Source organism: Sphaerodactylus townsendi, linkage group LG08, assembly GCF_021028975.2.
Source record: "Sphaerodactylus townsendi isolate TG3544 linkage group LG08, MPM_Stown_v2.3, whole genome shotgun sequence".
In the NCBI taxonomy this organism is placed as follows: Eukaryota; Metazoa; Chordata; class Lepidosauria; order Squamata; family Sphaerodactylidae; genus Sphaerodactylus; species Sphaerodactylus townsendi.
The window spans coordinates 15,280,119-15,298,911 of NC_059432.1; the positions used below are offsets into that span (position 1 = coordinate 15,280,119).

The 18,793-nt window shown below is 46.2% G+C and overlaps 1 protein-coding gene across 2 annotated transcripts in view; it reads right to left on the reverse strand.

Annotated features, from left to right (window-relative positions):
* GPRIN2 (G protein regulated inducer of neurite outgrowth 2) overlaps nt 1-7,343 on the reverse strand; it is a 38,529-nt gene extending 31,186 nt beyond the window's left edge. The window contains exon 1 of one of the 2 annotated variants that reach the window (XM_048504847.1): nt 6,952-7,343. The gene's annotated coding sequence lies outside the window, so the exon portion shown is untranslated. Of the gene's footprint in view, nt 1-6,937 lie in introns of both variants that reach the window. The other variant, XM_048504849.1, reaches the window with a different exon arrangement.
* Between the last annotated feature and the right edge of the window lie 11,450 nt (nt 7,344-18,793).

Here is an 18,793-nt window from a genome sequence, read left to right on the forward strand (position 1 = left end):
GCCTTATGTTTTTGGCCTGTGTGCACCCCCATTTTTTACCAGTGGGTTTACACAACCTTCAAGACCCATGTAATACATAGTTAGCTTCATAAGGTTGGCTGGGGTTGCCAATCTCTAGGTACAGCCTGGAGTTCTCCCAGGATGACAACCTACCTCCTGATGACAGAGATCACTTCCTCTGGAGAAAATGGTTGCTTTGGAGGGTGAACTGCACAACATTATGCCTTGCTGTGGTCCCCTCCCCTCCCCAAATATTGTCCTCTCCAGAGTCCATGTTCAAATCTCCAGGCGTTTCACAACCTGGAGTTGGCACCCCTAAATGATGCTGGTGGGCCTTTTCCTGCACTCTCAGGAAGGATGGTCGTTTCCGCACTTACCGTCTGCTGCGCGCTACTCTCCCCAAGTAGCGTGGGGTCCTGCAGCACTCCCCACTACAGGGGCGGCGACAACGCAGCTGCCCCGACGCTGCCGCTCTCGCGCCTCCTCAGCATGCGCGATGGGGGCAAATGTGCCTCGCTGCAAGATTTGTTGTACAGATGTATTTCCTCAAGCCCCACTTTCACTTTCTATTCTCCTTGTGGCAAGTGAGACCAAATCTAACGCAAATTTAATTTTTGCTTTGCAGATTTGCCCCAGACTTCTTCCTTCCGCCCGCAGCCAGCTCACCTAGTCTCATCCCCCACTCCCCTGCGCTGCTTTGCATGCTTCCCCCTCGCCCTCCTCCCTGGCTCCTTCTCACTTCTCTCAGTGCTTGTAGCGATACAGTGATACAGTTTTTGCAAAGGAAACGCACAAGCATTTCTTTCTGGCTTTACCCAACCTCCCCCTCTCTGCTTTTGCCCTCCCTGATGATCAGGAGGGCATTTTTAAAACTCTCTTTCAGACAAGCATGTATTTTAAAAATAAGTCTCTTTCTTGCAACAACCGCAGTGAGAGAGAGAGAGAATCTTTGCAAGGGAAGGGAGAGGAAGAGAATATAAGTGATATCTGTGCCTTTAAGGCTGTTGATTAGTTAAGAGAAGCAACAAAAGGAAAGGCAGTTGATACTTCAGCAAGCAGCTGCAGGGCAGATGCTGGGCTGTATCCTCATGTGTAAGCACAGAAACATGAGGAGAGCCCTCTGCAAGCCCACTGTGGTGAAAAGAGTACAGAGGTAAGTGTTCCCTGCATAATCGGCCTTTCTTTTGCCCAGTTTTTAGCAGCAGGAAAATTATTTCCACATTCAATAGGGCAAGGAAAAGTTTGATTGAGTGAGATTTCTTATGTTCTCTGTGTTTGCTGTAAGGTTGCCAGGTCCCCGCGGCAACTGGTGGGGAATGAAAAGGGACAGTTGCCAGTTCCAGGTTGGGAAACTCCAGGAGATTTGTGGGTGGAGCCTGGGGAGGACAAGTACCTCAATGGGGTTTAATGTGATCAGCAATTTTGACAAGGGTGAGGAAACAACAATAAGAATTTGGATTTCTATCCCCCTTTCCTTCCTATAAGGAGACTTAAAGTGGCTTACAAATGCCTTCTCCTTCCCACAACTGACACATTGTGAGATAGGTGGGGCTGAGAGAGATTTGAATGAATTGTGACAAGCCCAAGGTCACCCAGCAGGCTTCATGTGTAGGAGTGGGGAAACAAATCCAGTTCACCAGATAAGAGTCTGATGCTCAAGTGGAGGAATGGGGAATCAAACCCACTTCTCCAGATTAGAGTTCGCCTGCTCTTAATCACTACCCCAAGCGCCAGTTGTCTAGGGGCACCCTGGCTGCCGCCTCATCTCTAAATGGAGGATACACTACTGAGTAGTAGCGTGTGAGAGCTAGATCTTGAGGTATGGATGGACAGTAAGTTATATAAGAGCAACCAGTGTGATACATCAACAAAAAAGGCTAATGCGATCTTGGGGCATATCAATAGGAGCCTAACTTCCAGATCACAAGAGATGGGGGGGGCACAGTTTGAGAGCTTGCACCACATACCATTTTCTGTAGTTTTGCCCCAATGCCATAGAGTCCGCCCTCCAAAGCACCTATTTCCTCCAGAGGAACTGGTCTCTGTACTCTGTAGTCTGGGGGATTCTGGGGGATCCCCAGGTCCCATCTGGAGGCTGGCATCTTAGTTCCCTAATGGAGTTTGAATAATCATATTTTTATGCAGCAAAGGGACTACCTAAGCCAATCACATTAAAGCTGCAATCCTGAGCACATGATCAGTAAGTTATATATGAGCAACCAGTGTGATACAGCAACAAAAAAGGCTAATGCGATCTTGGGGCATATCAATAGAAGCCTAACTTCCAGATCGCAAGAGGCTGGGGGGACACAGTTCCACTGAATTCAACTCGATCTGTGTGTGGGAACTGCTGTCAAGTCTCAGACAATTCACAGTGACCTCAGCAAAAGGCTTTCAAGGCAAGTGAGCAGAAAGGGGTTTTTTTTGCCATTGCTTTCTTTTGCAAAGCCTCCATTGGCGGCCTCCCATCCAAGCACCAACCCTACTTAGCATCCAAGATTTGACAAGACTGCCACCTTCCCTCCCCAACTCAACTTACATAACAAGTAAATATACTAAGAATTAGACACATAATCCGGAAGACCATGTATGTTTTTTTAAAAATAAAGGATGTTCACATGTAGAAAATGTATAGGAAAATGAACATGTTCTTTTTGCAGGCTGCTGTGGGGTCTCAGTGATGTAGGTATGGGGTGGGTTTGGGGGCAGAGCTCAGGGGGAGAGGCCACACCCTACCCGCCCCTGTGGGCATGGCCACACCTCCCCAAGGCCAGCCCCCTTCAGCTCCGCCCTGCCCTGCCAGCCCCCACCAGGAGATGGAGGCTTTGCCCCTGCCTGGCTCCGCCCCCCGTTCCCCCTCACTGGCTGGGGTGCCAGCCAGCAGTCCCTTCTGCCCCCCCTCCAGGGAGGCCAAAAGAGACTACAGTCCCCGACCTCAGAGAGCTGCTTTTATAAGCACTGAGGCCAGGGGGCGGGGCTTGGGGAGGTGTGATCACCCCTCCCCATGAGCCCCGCCCCCCAACCTTAGTGCTTATAAAAGCAGTTCTTCGAGGCAGGGGGTGGCAGCCTCTTCTCCCCTGAGGGGAGGGCAGGAGGAACTGCCAGCTGGGAGCCCAGTCAGTGGGGGAGCATGAGGGGGACACGGGGGGGCACAGTGTGGGGGTGGGGGCGGGGGCAGAGCTTAGGAGCTTCAGACATGTAATGCGGGAGTTTGAACCTGGGAACCCCCCCCCCCCTTACCTATGTCCTTGTTGGGTCTAGGAACTGTAGCTACAATTCTCTGGAGGGGGGACTAATACAGAATCCTTTTATAACTTTAACAGACGCATAGGAGAAAGAAATTTGGCTGTGTAGCTAGCCTGACCTCATCAGATCTCAGAACCCAAGAAGCATCAGGTCTGGCTAGTATTGGGTTGAGAGGCCAACCAGGAAGTCAAGGGAATCTGCACAGAGGCAGACAATGGCCCTTTCCGCACAAACCTTTTAAAACATTTCTAGGCAGGAAATAAAATGTTTCCTCCATGAAGTTCTGCATTATTCCCCCCTTCTTTACATCCTGAAAACATTTGTTTCCAGCCTCGAAACATTTTAAAAGAACATCCTTTTAAAATGTCTCTTTGGTTGAAACGTTTTCAAAACATCTCCAGTTGCCTGCGCGATTGTTTCAAGACCTTTTCCACACCTGTGTGCTGTCCCCAAACTTCCTCCTCGGCACAATTTCTGAGCTCACTCTTTTCCTCCTTGCCTGTTTATTTTCACCATTTCTGATTTTTTATTATTGAGAGGGGCAACCTTCAAAGCATTTTCTAAGTGACCTTCAAAGCATTTTCTATACATGGATTCAAGATCTACCCCCTCCCCCAGTGGTAGGATCCAAAAATTTTAGTAACAGGTTCCCATGGTGGTGGGATTCAAACAGTGGTGTAGCACCAATGGGGCTGGGCAGGGCATGACGGGGATGTGGGCGGGCATTCCGGGGGCGGGGCATTAATAATGTCTCTGTTACTGTAAAAAACTCTAACTGTAAAAAAAAGTTCCTAATTTCCAGCTGGTATCTTTCTGTCCATAATTTAAACTCATTCTAGCAAGTCCTATTGTCTACTGCCAACAGAAACAACTACTTCTCCTCTAATTGACTGCCTGTCAAATACTTAATACTTTCAAATACTTAATTTTGTTTCTAGAAATCAAAAGAAGGATACTTTCCTTAAACCAGGAACTTGACCATGTTTCTAAAACAGCCCAACAGGGAGAATTATCCAGTTTTCTACCTTCGCTAACCAGCCACATAGGAAACAACAGGACTTTATGATTTTTGGACCTAATGGAATTTCTAACGGAAAAGCAGACCCAATGAGTAACCCCCTCTCGGCACACACAAATAATTAGTAACCCACTCTCAGGAACTGGTGAGAACCTGCTGGATCCCACCTCTGCCTCCCCCCCCAAAAAAGAGGGGGGGACACATAATTGTGCCCATGAATTGTTTCAAGGGAGTGAGTGTGGACATACATCATGGTCGGGGGGAGGGGATTGAAAATGTTTTCGAAACATTTCAGGTGGTTTGTGCGGAGAGGGCCCATGGCAAACAGCCAACTTATAGTGGTCCCATAGAGTTTTCAAGGCAAGAGATGTCAAACTCTATGGGGCATCATAAATTGGCTGTAACCATAAGTTGGCTGTGACCATAACTTTCCACCACCAGCATTCCCCACCTCTGTCTGCCAAGGTACAGGAATTCGACACAATCAAAAGATACGAAAATCCAGAACTTCCTGTCCCAGGTCACTTGAATCCTGCCTGCAACAAGAGCCTCCATCATAAAGATACCTGGAAGTGACACATTTACAAACAATGACAGGTAACAAAAAATGTCCTACGCTTGTTGGCCCAGCTAGCCTAACCTTGGCAGATCTCAGAAGCAAAGCAGCATTGGCCCTGGTTAGTACTTGCGTTGGAGACTACCGAGGAAGTCCAGGGTTGCTATTCAATGGCAAACCACCAATGAACATCTCTTGCCTGGGGGTCGCCGTAAGTCAGCGGCAACTGGGCGACACTTCACATGCACACAACATGTCAAAAGTAGCTATCTCATAAGCACCCATTCAGTTCTCTTTATATAAGCCTTCGCTGGTGCAAGTGTAACCCCTCTGTTCAGAATGGGTTGACCCAGAAAGGGGGTGGAGACTCAAAGCAGCAGAAGGCTGCAAAAACTGGTGAAGTTGGAGGAAGCAAGGCTACCAGGCTGGGACGATTAAATTCTTTATAAGTTCTTAACACCTTGTTTAAGGTAACTGCAAAGATTGTTGGGAACTAGTGGGAAGGGAGTTGTTTATTTTTTGCTATATTTGTAAATGTTAGAATTTATTGTTTCAGGGCTTGCTATGTATGTAATTGATGGGAGTTCGTTTGGGGACCTTCATCATCTTGGATCCCGTTCACCAAGCCTCTGAAGTCTTCATAAGCCAACCACCAGCAGGAAGAATTGGACTTGGCATTTATCAGTAGATTGTCAAGATAAGGACTTGAAATGCAACCTAGAAGGACTGTAAATTGTTAATGTTAAATGTTAATGTTAAAAGTGTTATTTGTTAAGGAAGTAAACCATTTTGTTTTAAAATTTAGTTCTTTGCAACTCCTTCCAAGTTCTGCCCCACAGAACCCACAGTTAGAGGTTACACAAGGTCTTTTGAACTATATGCTTGCATAAGCCACAACCCCCCCCCCCCCAACAGTGATGAACGATGGTGGGGAAATGATTTCATATATCTGTCTCTTGGAAACCTTCACAGCTGGTTTTCCTGCTCTCCAACTCTTTAACATTTGCTACGTTCGTTCCCTGCTGTCAATCATTATTTCATCAGTCCCGTTTCCCTGAGGAAAATATGCTAATTTTCTCATTAGCCTCTTTTAAACACGTCTCATAGACAGTAGGATCTTGTTCTACTGTGCAAAGGGGAGTCTCTTTGTGTGCCTGTTAAAATATCTTTACATGCAAAGTAGCGTTTCTTTGTGTGTCTTATCACAACTGTCCCCCCATAGACTATGCCTCCAATAGCAGCCTGATACAAAAAAAAAAAAATTACCTTTCTCCCCATTTCGTATTTTAATCCCCAAATTGAGGGGCGGGGAGGGGGGGTGAGCTTAATTTCCTCATGACAGGTACTGTTAAAACCAGAGGAGCAATCCCAGCAAAAAGGAAAAAGTTGGTAACTTTACACATTATCTGTTAGCGTGGATGCATTTCCAGAATGTCAGTTCTTCCTGTGAACTCTTGTGTTTTACAACCCCTTGAAATAAGTAGCGCCTGTTCAAAGTCACGCAAATACCGGGGGCAAGATTTCTCATTACGTGCCACAGTAAGACAAAAAACCCACTTAGCACCTCTCCCAACCTATCTAATTGAATAGCAAGAAATAAAACATATGAGGTGAACAATCCATCCCCAAACCCGTTAAGCCTGTCTAAAACACAAAAGGGGAGATGCAACTATTAAGAAATCTTTTTAAAACATGCCAGCAGAAAGATTGTCAGCTACAGGTCTCCAAGATTAGCTCCAGGAGAGATCAGCTAAGCCTATTTTCAGAATGAGTCCTCCACACTGGAGTAACCAAAGTGCCTCTGCGCACGTAACAAGTGCATTTGAGCTCCCTTTCAAACAATCTCACCCTGCCTCGGGTAAAGAGGCAGGGCTGCCAAGATCACAGAATGCCAGCCTGAAGCAACGATCGACTTCCGTCCCTCTTGTTGGCAACCACTCCCTTTTCCAGATTAAACAGGAAACAAACGCGTTCCAAAAGCTCACAGACATATCGCAAAGAAAAAGAAATAATACATCTCTGTCAACAGCTGAACCTGCTGCGTTTCCTCCCACCTTAACTTTCTTCCCAAATGTTTCCCTGCTGTTTCCTTGAAGAAAAAAAATGAAATCCCACACCATGTTATAGTTACCAGAGGCTTCCGGCTTTTATCCTCCACACCCGATAAGCTCTTCTCACATCCGTATGACAGACTTTGTTTATTCTTCTGGACGAGCTTCAAAAAAGGAAAATGCATGAGCTAAAGAAAGCGGCGCGGGCAGGCGGCAGGCGCCTTCATTCTGGAGCCTGCCCCTTTCTTCCATGTACACACAGAGACTTCACATTCAGGTTGGCCAGGCCAGGAAACCTTGAAGAGATGCTTGAAAATCAAGCTGACAACCAGAAAGCTCTTAAGAGCTTCCCCCTCCTCCTGGTAATTCCCACCAGGTAGCACGGCTGAGAAAGGAAAGTCCAAACAGCTGTCAAAGCCAGAAGGGAAGAGGGTTTCCTATACAGGTGACCCCCCCCTCCCTCAACACTGCTAAAGTGCCTCCCCCCACCCAAGCCTGAGACGAAACAAAATGGAGACTGGCAGCGAGGGATGGAGATAATCCCTTCTGCTTCATCTGATTAGAGAAACTGGGCCTGTGCAGAGCCAAGGGAATCAAGAGGAGGAGAGAGGGAGGATGCGAGAGAGAAAGGAAGGGCCGGGAGGAGGGAAACAAAACGGGGTGGCTGGAAAGGGGGGGAAGGAAAGCCAGGGGTGGGTAGAAGCACGGACGAGAACGGCGCAAGGTGGAAAGGTGCGAAAGAGCTCCCGGCTTCTGTCCCTGGGGTTCATACCTGGCAAAGAGCTTTGACCAGAGGTGGGATCCAGCAGGTTCTCACAGGTTCCCGAGAGTAGGTTACTAATTGTTTGTGTGTGCCGAGAGGGGGTTACTAATTGGTGATTTTGCCATGGGATTTTTGCCTTAGTTACGCCTCGCCTCTCAGCAGTAGCGTGCAGAACTTGAAGCAGTCTAGCAGGAGGCGCGCCGGCTTGCGTGGCAGCCTGCGCCTGCGTGCATTCGTTTCCCACCCAAGGACCGGCGCAGTGGCTGTGTCCTTGCCGCAGCCCTGCCCAGGAATGCCCCGCCCCCGGAATGCCTGGCCACGCCCCCTGAATGCCCCACCCAGCCCCATTGGCGCTACGCCACAGTTTGAATCCCACCACCTTGGGAACCTGTTACTAAAATTTTTGGATCCCACCACTGGCTTTGACTCTCCGAAGCTTATATCCCCCGAATTTTGTCTGTCTCGGACTCAAATCTAGCCATTCTACTGCAGACCAACAAAGCTACCCTCTGAATCTGCCCCTGCGGGAATTGTGCAGAAGAGGGGATTCGGGCAAGGGTTGTGTTGTGTTACGCAGGGCTGAGATTCAAGCCACCCTGGTTGAAATTCTCGCTTCCGCTCACCAGCCAAAGGTAAAGGAGGGCTGTACATCCTCTGTATGTAGGGTTGCTGGTGTCCAGGTGGGGCTGGAAAGGTCCCCAAATTACGAGTGACCTTTAGACAACAGAGGTCAGATCACCTGGAGAAAATGGCTGCCTTGGAGGATACATCGTACGGCATTATACACCACTGAGGCTGACTATACACGGCTTCTGTGCCCTGCAGCAAGGGGATGTTTCCTTTGTGGCAGAGATTTCTGTACTGATGCGCTCTGTGTTATGGTGCCATAGAACCCAAAAGCCCCACAGATCCAGGGAGTAGGGAAACTCCAATGTTTTCTCTCACTTTGGGGTTTCTGTTCCTTCCCGTCTTCCCCCGCATTTCTCTCCTTCGACTCCTTACGGGCATTTCTGGGGGATTTAGGGCCAGCTTTTATGAAAAGCACAAAAGTATCAATATAACGGAGAAAATGGACATAATATAGAAATATTGATATAGCATAGAAACATCCTTATAAAAATATAACAAAGCCAGCCATCTGACAACGACCGGGAGTGACCCGGAAGGGGTGTTTCCAGACTGACCTATAATGGACCAAAGGTCCCTGTTTTAAGACATATAGTAGCACCTCTACCACCTCTGCCAATTTTGGGATGCCCAGCAGCAGTGCCAAAATAGAGAAGTTTGTCATAATATTGGCTGCATATACATTTTCTAGTGGGATCCAATAGCTCTATTCCCTCTCTGTTATCAGATCACTTTATTTCAGAATGGTATACTTTGATCTTTAGAAAGGTTGAAGCTATTGGTTTCCCCTTGGAATCACTCCTTCTGCTCACAAAGGTGGAAGCCTTCAGACTAGTTAAGAATAGGCTCTTGGATCTTGATTTTCATAATTTGACTCGTGCTGCCAAGACAACCTGTTCTCCGACTACATTATTAATCCCAAGCGAGCATGGAATTATGGCAGCATATCTTCGTCTGCTGATTAATCCCACCCAGAGGAGAGCCTTGGCTACTGCAAGATGTAATACTGCAAGATGTAATGTGCTGCCATCAGCTCTGCTGGAGGGAAGATTCAAGAATATGGAACGTTCTAAAAGAGTTTGTTCATGTGGTATGACTACGGTTGAAACACTTGACCATTCTCTGTTTCTATGCCCTAAATACAATAAGATATGCATGAAATACATGAATTCCATTTTTTTGCAATGTTCTCAGTGGCACGAGTGTTATAAGATACCCAACCTCCTGAACAGCTCTGATGTGCTCTTTTGTGAAACTGTTGCAAATTTTATACTGGAAATAAGTAATTTTAACTGTATTGTCGAAGGCCGGAATCACTTGGGTGCTGTGTGGTTTCCGGGCTGTATGGCCGTGTTCTAGCAGCATTCTCTCCTGACATTTCGCCTGCGTCTGTGCAGAGACTGACTGCGTCTGTTCACAGACGCAGGCGAAACGTCAGGAGAGAATGCTGCTAGAACACGGCCATACAGCCCGGAAACCACACAGCACCCAAATTTTAACTGTATTTCTTAACCTTGTTTTGTTTTAAAATGTTGTCCTGTTTTATATGCCAGTAAAGGCTTGTGTTGTATTTATGAGAAGCTTGTCTTGGGCAGCCTATAAGGAAAAAGAACTTGATCTGGATTCGCCTCCCTCCAAGGCAACTTGCATAATGTCCTCTCTCACCTTTCCTGACGGGATTGAGTCTACACAAAAGATCTTGTGTGGAGAGAGTTCCCCGTCTTCAACCCTAGACCATCTGCACCCGAGAAGACAAAGGATGTACTAATGTGCTTACCTCCCATGCAATGTATTATCTGATGTTTCTTCCTCTGAGTAACACTTTTAACGACCACCTTACTTTACATTATCATTATTTTACCGCTGTAATCTTTTCAGCTAACTTCCCGGGGCACATCGGGCTGATGTCTAAACCCATTAGACTGATGACCCGCCATTAAAGTTGATGTATGTCTCTTGTCCTTTCCAGGAAGGGCAGGAAATCCCTTTTGTCTAGGGAGGTTGAGTTTTGGTCGCCACATCTCAAAAAGGATATTGAAGAGATAGAAAAAGTGCAGAGAAGGGCAATGAGGATGATTGAAGGATTGGAGCACCTTCCTTATGAGGAGAGGCTGCAGCGTTTGGGACTCTTTAGTTTGGAGGGGAGATGTCTGAGGGGGGATATGATTGAAGTCTATAAAATTATGCATGGGGTAGAAAATGTTGACAGAGAGAATTTTTCTCTCTTTCTCACAATACTAGAACCAGGGGGCATTCATTGAAAATGCTGGGGGGAAGAATTAGGACTAATAAAAGGAAACACTTCTTCACGCAACGTGTGATTGGTGTTTGGAATATGCTGCCACAGGAGGTGGTGATGGCCACTAACCTGGATAGCTTTAAAAGGGGCTTGGACAGATTTATGGAGGAGAAGTCGATCTATGGCTACCAATCTTGATCCTCCTTGATCTCAGATTGCAAATGCCTTAGCAGACCAGGTGCTCAGGAGCAGCAGCAGCAGAAGGCCATTGCTTTCACATCCTGCATGTGAGCTCCCAAAGGCACCTGGTGGGCCACTGCGAGTAGCAGAGTGCTGGACTAGATGGACTCTGGTCTGATCCAGCAGGCTAGTTCTTATGTTCTTATGTTCTTATGAGGTTTAGAATTACTCTGAGTAACCCTGAGGGTCCATTTTTCTCTACAAGAATCCCACTTACCCAACAGACAGTGTTCAGTATCCTCTGTCTGTGATACTGTCCCACAGAGCTAAACATGGCGTTACTCAGTTCTGTTCATCAGACCATTCCGTTCCAGGATCAAATGACTATAACTCCTATTGCCCCTCCCTACATTCCTTATCTGTTCTAAATCCACATCCTCGAACTGTGCGTTCTGCTGTTTTATTGTGTGCTTGCGTACCCCCATTTTTATCGCTTAATAAAAATAGTTGAACTTTTATACACTCCCCTGTGTGACTTTCATATGGACATTCAAAACCCCATGTTTTGGAGCAGCAGTGGCGCAGTGGCTAAGAGCAGTGGCTAAGAGCAGGTGCACTGTGATCTGGAAGAACCAGGTTTGATTCCCAGCTCTGCCGCTTGAGATGTGGAGGCTTATCTGGGGAATTCAGATTAGCCTGTGCACTCCCACACATGCCAGCTGGGTGACCTTGGGCTAGTCACAGCTTTTCCGAGCTCTCTCTGCCCCACCCACCTCACAGGGTGTTTGTTGTGAGGGGGGGAAGGGCAAGGAAATTGTAAGCCCCTTTGAGTCTCCTACAGGAGAGAAAGGGGGGATATAAATCCAAACTCCTCCTCCTCCTCCTCCTCCTCCCCCTCCTCCCCCCCCTCCCCTTCTTCTTCTTCTTCTTCTTCTTCTTCTTCTTCTTCTTCTTCTTCTTCTTCTTCTTCTTCTTCTTCTTCTTCTTCTTCTTCTTCTTCTTCTTCTTCTTCTTCTTCATGTTGCCCAGTCTTTTGCAAGCCAAGAGTCTGCTCCAGCTAATTTCCCCACATTAAAAGGGAGAGACTTCCCATCACTTCGGGGGCAGGCAAACCGCACAGTAGGTAGTAGGGTGCCTCCTCGTGTGTAAGCAGAGAAACAGGAGGAGACTCCACTACAACCCTATTGTGCAGTGAAGAGTCCCAAGAGCATATGTTTGAGTTCGGCTGTTGAGATAGGATGAAAGGCTATTTTATTTTATTTTATCTGGGTTTTTTTTAATTCTGAATTGTGACGGCCTTTAGATTTAAGCAATATACCGTTCATTCATTCAACTGTAATGGGGTTTACCTTTATATGTATTTAATGTATTTGTTTTATGGGCTGCATCCAGAGGTGGGATCCAGCAGGTTCTCACAGGTTCCCGAGAGCAGGTTACTAATTATTTGTGTGTGCCAAGAGGGGTTTACTAATTGGTGATTTTGCCACGTGATTTTTGCCTTAGTTACGCCCCTCCTCTCAGCAGTAGTGCGCAGAACTTGAAGCAGTCTAGCAGGAGGTGCACCGGCGTGCGTGGCAGCCTGCTCCTGCGTGCATTCGTTTCCCGCCCAAGGACCGGCACAGCTGCTGCGTCCTTGCCACAGCCCCGCCCAGGAATGCCCCGCCCCCGGAATGCCCAGCCACGCCCCCGGAATGCCCCGCCCAGCCCCATTGGCGCTACGCCACAGTTTGAATCCCACCACCATGGGAACCTGTTACTAAAATTTTTTGGATCCCACCACTGGCTGCATACAATGAAACAGTTTCAGTAAGAAAACCAATAAAAGAAATGCGTAGATTCTCATAACGTTATGGTGCCCTTGACATGTATTTATTTCCCCTTTATTACCATTTCAGCTTTGAATTACGTGACTTTGGATCCAACCATCGTTTCAGCTCGGATACCCTCGGATCAACCAGCAAGTTATTATCCGGTCATGGTTTTAATTGCAATCCCTTCTGTGCTGGTCCTTCATGGCTACAGGGTGTGTGCTGGAAAGCTTTTACCCTTCCTGTTACGGCCCAAACCCATTTTAAGCTAGTGGGATGGCAACCGCACTACGAAATGTCCCCTTAAAGGCACACTTTGGATGTTGTCTGAAAATTCTGATGAATGCAGCGAAAATAACACAATCCCTCCAGAAAAGCGATGCTGCTCGGAGGACATCCTTCGTCTCTCGCTTGAATGCCATCTGCCACAACTAATTGGAATTGAGTCCTAAATGCCCATATGGAACGGATGGTAAACAAAGCGCGGTTGCTGTATTCTTTAAGGGTTATATTGGCTCAGTTTTTTTAAAAAAAATCTGCAGTGTGGGATTTTATTGTACAAAAACAAGGTTTTGAGATAAGTTCCCCCCCCCCGCCCCCGCCCCCGGCATGAACTACATTAACTTAATCTGTATGTCAACATTCACAAAACCACTTGGGGATTCTGCTAATTCTCAGGTTGATGCTTTTAAATCCAAAGCACAGATGGACGCACAGTCCAAAACAGGGGCGGTTGCCTTGTGCTAGTTCATGGCCCATTCCTGCAGTGGCTTTCGTTAAAGCTTGCCAAACCACACAGAGAGAGATCCTTTCCCTGTTTAAACTGTCTCTGTCATCTTCCTCAATATTTTCCAGGAAGGCCAACGAATACATGCATTTGCGTACAATCATCTGTCTCTCTCTACTGCATTTAAATTCCCCCTTTCATCCAGGATCTCAAGGGCCCTACGTAGGCTCTCTCCCTCCAGTTTACCTTTATGACAACCCTGTGAGGTAGGTTAAGATACAAGCGTGCAAGGGGCCCAGGGCCACCCCATAAGATTTGTAGATGACTGGGGATTTGGACCTGGCTCTCCCCACTGCTAATCTGACACCCAAACTGCCACCGTCTAACCCTGGCCCTTTCCCCACTCTCCTCAAGTAGCGCGGGGTCCCCCGGCACTCCCCACTACAGGGGCGGCGACAACGCAGCTGCCCCGACACTGCCGCTCTCGCGCCCCCTCAGCGCGCAGCATCCCTGGCGCTCCTCGAAACGGCGCCTTTTGATGACCCCACGCAGAGCGCGGGGTCGTGGGGACGCCCGGGCGTGCGCCAGAGATGCCGCGTGCTGAGAGTAGCGCACAGCAAAGGGCAGCAAAGGTAAGTGGGGAAACGCCCCCTGCCTAGCCCCCTGCCACGAGGGACTGAAATGTTCAGGCACCCGTTTGGTTTCAATTTTAGAAGAAAGGGGAGAGTTTAATCCCTGCATAACAAAGGGGGAAGCTGCAAAGCCCAGAAATACAATTAAATATGTGTCTTTGGCCAAGCCGTGGCTCCCCAGCTGTGATGCCACAGGATCCAGCCACAGGATAAGCTCAATGTTTTGCTTGACAATTTGTTGCTGGGAGAAAAATCAAAGCTCCATCTGTTTTTTCTGCTCCATTCAAGACCCCTGCCTGCTTAATGGTGTCGATCCATTAAGCGAAACAAGCATGTGTCTAGGGCCTCAAGTAAAGATGGCCCGGTAGAGGTTTTTTGTCCTTCAGAGCTGGATTTACAACGAACCGCGGTGCAATGCTGCAGCTGAATCAGGGCCCATAAAAAGGGGGCTCCACAAAACATGAAAAACATAATATTAATATAATTATGGTATTGAACAGGTTAATACATTTTAATCTTGGGAATACAACAAAATTGGAATCTGGCAACCTCAACATGGTCCGTGGAGATGGAGCAAGCTCAGCTGGCTTTAGATCAGCGGTGGCGAACCTATGGCACGGGTGCCAGAGGCGGCACTCAGAGCCCTTTCTGTGGGCACTCGTGCACAGAGTCTGTCATGTGGAGGGGTGGAAAATCACACCCACACCCACACCCACATATCTAGGCTGGCCTGGGCGCGATCGTTTACCTGGGAGTAAGCGCGGTTGCTAGCAATGGGGCTTGCTTCTGAGTAAACCCTCCTACGGTCGTGATTCACCCATTTGAAGCGTTGCATGGTTGCTTCACCAAGCTTTCTTCCGAATAACGCGTTTCTAAACTGAAACCTCAGTATTCAGATTAAATTGCCGTGTTGGCACTTTGCAATAAATAAGTGGGTTTTGGGTTGCAATTTGGGCAATCGGTCTCGAAAAGATTCGCCATCACTGCTTTAGATCGTGTGCAGTACAACAGTACTTGTCAAGCATGACGTAATTTGTGAGTGAAGTGGGCAAGCCGCGCTCTGTCGTTCACTCAGCGTGCCACAACACATGGGCTAACACTGGAAGTAACGCTGGGCAAGTTTTTCAGCTGTGCCAGTGCTACAGGGACACAGACGGGCTTCTAAGGGCCAATGCTGAAATCTCTCTTTAAGTAAGGCCCCTGGAAGAGCATTAAAACATGCTCTGGAGAAAACACAACAAAATTTGGAAAAGGGATGTAAAGTGCCATCAAGTGAGCTTGACATTTCTTTACTGGGGAATATAATGCCTTGCCTAGTTTCTTGTATTCAGTTCTGACAACATAAGTCAATAGCTTTTCTATGCTTGTCATCAATAAATAAGAATTCTGCTTTCCAAATATTGATTTCTTCATTGAGCAGGTCAGGGGTTGTCACAGGTGGTTCCCACATTGCCTTCCGCTGCAGAGTCTTCCTTGGTGGTCTCCCAAGTACCAACCCTACTTAGCTTCTGAGATCTGATGCAATTGACCTACACCATTGTGCCTTTCCTCTCATCTTCTCCATTACCACTACAATATGGCGGTAATGGTGTCAATCCAGTTCATAGCACTGTCATAAGGATTTCTGAGAATTGTACAGAGTCATAAATGAAACTCTAAAGTCATAAATGGAAACAGTCCGTTCTAACTTTGGCTGTGGACTCACCAGCCAGACAAGTGTGTGTGTTTTTCCAGCGTAGAGAGAGAGAGAGAGTTTATTTATTATTGTCATAGACCATTCATAAAACTTCAAATAAGTCAATACAAATTCCAGAATCTAACAAATAATTAGTGTTCCAAGGAGATCTTGTTCAGATATAATCGGTGACTTAAGAAACGGGAAATAAATATAAGAGCATTAAAACTTTAAAACCAATTTGTGTAAAACCAATAACTTCCAGCACCAATAAAACAGAAACAATAATTCGCTACCTCTTATTGTGAGGATAGACTTGATAATAGATTAAAAATCTTTGAAGTGTTGTATATATTATGGACAACTACAGTTGTCTTTGTACAGACCATTAGAACAACACTGCCACCCCCTGGCCATTGAGAGTACAACCCATTAAAAGCCAAATGTAAGTGTGGCCTTTGACGTCAAATAACCGGGGCTCTGTTCTGAAACACACAAACACGCCGATAAATCCTGTTGATTTTGCATGCCATGCCTTCTATGTGCCGGCTGAAGATTTTCATAAAGTGTGAATTGAGTTGCTTATTGTGCATTTCCTTCGAAGATCACAGATTAGAATGCATGACTCCTATTTCCATAATATTTCCATAACTTGCGAAGTGGGTTAACTTGGGAGAGAGAACGAATGTTCCCCAAGGTGACCCATTAAGCATTGTGCCCGAGAGCCATTTCTAGTTTTATCTGTTAGTTACACAGCAGCAACAATGAACTTGTTTACAAAGGGACATAAGTAAACATGCAAGGAATGTGGCGAAGCCAATCACCCCACAGGACTCACTTCCACACACAGCTTGGCTGGAACTGGGTCCTGCACAGCGATTGGTCGGAAGTGGGTCATTGCTGTGTTCTAAATCTTAGGCACGTCTGCCTTAGGATTAGTTTGACAACCATGTCTTCAGACTTTAGCTTTCATTTGGTAGGGTGGCTGGCTCACCATCTTTGTAGTACTGTAGTATAAAAAAAATTAAACATTTCTCCAGGCTAAACATTTCTCCAGGCTAAAAATTAAACATTTAATTAAAAATTAAACATTAAACACAAGATTGGTGTTTGGAATATGCTGCCACAGGAGGTGGTGATGGCCACTAACCTGGATAGCTTCAAAAGGGGCTTGGACAGATTTATGGAGGAGAAGTCGATTTATGGCTACCAATCTTGATCCTCTTTGATCTGAGATTGCAAATGCCTTAACAGACCAGGTGATCTGCAGCAACAGCCGCAGAAGGCCATTGCTTTCACATCCTGCATGTGAGTTCCCAAAGGCACCTGGTGGGCCACTGCGAGTAGCAGAGACCTGGACTAGATGGACTCTGGTTTGATCCAGCTGGCTTGTTCTTATGTTCTTATGTTCTTAAAAAAAAGAGAGAGAACTAGGGACAAGGAGATGCTGAACTTCAAGGAGGTGGACCACAGTAAGGACCAAGTTAGCGAACCATAGAACAAACTTCTCCAGTTACTGAATGAGTTCCCTTCTCCTCTCCCCCAAAATAAGGAAAAGAGGAATGGTCCTTGCAACAAGGAAAAAGAAATACAAAGTCAGAATTCAAGGTGAATAGCATGCAAGGAGAAAATAAATAATAATGACATAATTTATATATATATATACACACACACACAAACTAATCGAATAAACAAATATATAGAAACAATCACATAATTATTTCTAATATAGGATAAGACTTGTGCCACACACAACACAAATATACAGTTAATCACATAATTGTTTTTAATATAGGATAATACTTGTGCCACATTTGTGTGTGTGTGTGTGTGTAGCATAGTTTGCATTAGATGATTTCTGTCATATGTAGTATATATTTTACTTGAAATATAGTGTCAAGTGTATTACATGTGTGTGTAATTACATGTGAATTACATGTGTGTAACACATAAGTGTATTACATGTGTGTAACACATAAGTGTATTACATGTGTGTAACACACACACACATAGAAGTCTAATGACGTGTGTGTGTATATAATACATTTGACACTACATTTCCAGTAAAATTTTATACTACATGTGGCAGAATTCATTTAATACAAACTGTGCAGAAAGCATGAACACTGTATCACAGAAGAAGAAAAAGTAACAACAATTTATGTTACCTTTGGCAATCCTACATCCACAACTGAACAACCTTCTACAGAGGCATTAATGCCACAACTTTTGGAAGATAAAACAAGTTTCCAACTATGACTCATTTTGATTCTAGTTCCTCAGAAGAAAACCAAAGTTAAAAAAAATCCATCACCCGCATGATGCTACATCACTTCTGTGTGAAACCTGGAAATGATGTCACACCTCTCTAGGAATCACCTGAAACTCTATGGCACCCTGCCATTCTCCCCCCCTCCCCGCCCCCACACACCAACTCCCTTCCTTGCTTTGTCATTCTGCAGCTCCTCTCAGCATGTGTGCAAAAAGATGCAATAGCAGGGCCAGATGAAGACCTGTGGAGAGGCTAAGCTTTATCAAACTTAAAAGGCCCCAAATGAGGAGGGTAATACATGCAAGACAGAAGCAGCTGCACACACACACGCACACACACACACACACAGTATATACATACACACACACACACACACACTCACAAAAATGTGGCACAAGTATTCTCCTATATTAAAAACAATTATGTGATTAACTGTATATTTGTGTTGTGTGTGTGGCACAAGTTTTGTCCTATACACTGCAGCAGTGGCATAGGAGGTTAAGAGCTCGTGTATCTAATCTGGAGGAACCGGACCGGGCTTGATTCTCCGCTCTGCCGCCTGAGCTGTGGAGGCTTATCTGGGGAATTCAGATTAGCCTGTACACTCCCACACGCGCCAGCTGGGTGACCTTGGGCTAGTCACAGCTTCTCAGAGCTCTCTCAGCCCCATCCACCTCACAGGGTGTTTGTTGTGAGGGGGGAAGGGCAAGGAGATTGTCAGCCCCTTTGAGTCTCCTGCAGGAGAGAAAGGGGGGATATAAATCCAAACTCCTCCTCCTCCTCCTCTTCTTCTTCTACCTTCTGTCTTTTTTGTTTTTTAAGTGCATTCTGGGAATAAAGGATCTATTCTGTGGCATGAGCGGAGGCTATAAAGGAAGGAGGTTTATGGATAAGATCTTATCTCCTCTATGGCTTTCATAAAGCCATTAATTACTAAGAGGTTCCATTTCCTTCAGTATAAGACTATTACACAGGTTGGCTTTGTTGTTGTTGCCGAGA